This window comes from Ruditapes philippinarum, unplaced genomic scaffold, assembly GCF_026571515.1.
Source record: "Ruditapes philippinarum isolate M1 unplaced genomic scaffold, ASM2657151v2 ctg3147_1_1_1_1, whole genome shotgun sequence".
NCBI classification, from domain to species: domain Eukaryota; kingdom Metazoa; phylum Mollusca; class Bivalvia; order Venerida; family Veneridae; genus Ruditapes; species Ruditapes philippinarum.
Window position 1 is genome coordinate 44,499 of NW_026865689.1, and position 1,983 is coordinate 46,481.

Genomic DNA, 1,983 nt, shown 5'->3' on the forward strand with positions numbered 1-1,983 from the left:
AAGTTACAGTGGCAGAAAGGTGTAGAACACTATACTTTACTACTGCAATCTATAAGTCATTGTTTTCTTCACTAAAAGTCAAAGCAGAGGCATAAATTACAGAGATAGGCAACTTCCTAGCCAGTTAAGATATCACGTGTGCTTGCTAAACTTAAAACTTTTGTAAAGTAAATCTTATTAACCAGACATCAAAATCATTATAAAGAAATTAGAAACGTACTAAAAGCAGTTCAAAACAGCAGACAGTTTAATAATGATAATATTGAATGCTGCGTTAAGATAAAATGTATTACTACAAACTTTATTGAATTTACCCCCTTATATTTATCTTGACAGAACATTGTTTATTCAAGCAGCTAAGACTTAGATAACAAAATAACAAAAGAAAATAAATAGTGTTGTAAAATCATCAAAAAGGCGCCACCCCTCCTACAACCACCCCATTCAATTTATTTTACTCAGCTCCTATGATATCACGGGTTCTATGATATCACGGTATTTACATTTTCTGTGACTGCTAGTAAAAGCAACACACGATGATGCTAATATTTTTAAAACTGGCACACTAAATTCATTGTCATCTGTCAGTAAATTTAATTTTGTTAATAATGAATGTATTCGTGGAAAGAAAACTATTTTATAAATCTTCATATTTGACTTCTATTTCCCTTAAAGGGACTCCATTGAGTTTGTTTTTTTTTTACGTAAAGGGACCGAAAAATATTTTTTCAATATTTTTGTATAACTATATGTATGTTTAGACCAATAACTCATGTACAGAATTTCAGATCATTCGCTCACTCCGTTTCCCAGAAATAATCAATTTTATTGTGCAAATTGGCCCAATAAATGAAAACCGTTTAACTGCTTTTCGATCAAATCGGCCAAAAATCGCATAAAAATCGATTATCAATTTCATACCGTGTATATTTATATATCATCTGTTCCTTAGTTTCAAATTTAAATGTACCAGTCGATTTAAGAAACAATTTCAAAATTTATTATTTTAGGCTAATTAATTGGACCCCAGTGGAATTCCTTTAATTGTTCTTACACACTCAAATAAAATATGTTATAATCACATATGCTGACATATCGTCTGTTCATATGGTTTGAATTTTATAGCAAGTTAACTCTTGGAAGTTTTCCACAACTTAACTTGAAGATTTTGACCCATCTATCCTTCCATACTTGCATTTTGGGGGATTACCGTGATACATTAGTAACCTCCTCTTAAATTACCAAAAATGGCAAACAATGCAAATAGTTTAAAAAATGAGATTAAGTTAGATCTTCAGAAATAAATTTTGACATACAGTCATTGAAAAGGATCAATTATTAAATAGAAGAAGAATCTCATTGATGTATGATATTTATATGATAAACGTTAAATACCGTGATATCATCAAATTTAAGGGCCGGCACAGTGTTTGGATAGTGTAAAAAAGTAATTTTAGAAAAAAATATAGTTTATATATAATATATACAGTAGACATTACATATAAACTATATATTTTTTTCTAGAATTACTTTTTTACACTATCCCAACACTGTGCCGGGTCCCTATGGATATCATAGAATCCCGGGCTATAAGATGCTAACCCAATCTTCATAAAAAAGCAACAGAAGAAAAAGATGATACAGGTAATTGGCAAACAAGTACCTTTTTGGAAACTCTAATAGGACATTAAATATTAAAAGTTTTTCAGAAATAAAAAATGGGACAATACCAGCCTTTAAAATATGTTGCCAATGGTACCATTTGATAGACAGAGCATAAGTTTTATTTTTCAATTAAGCTTGAACGTATTTTTTTTAAACAAATATAGACAATTAATAAAACAACTAATCAACTAATTAACAATCGTGTGAGAGAGGATCAGATATAAGTTAGTTTAATACCATATCCACCCCCCCCCCCCTTTAATAAAGGAGTCATTTTCGTTATTTAGTCGTACCGCGTATCTCTTTTCGTTTAAAAAA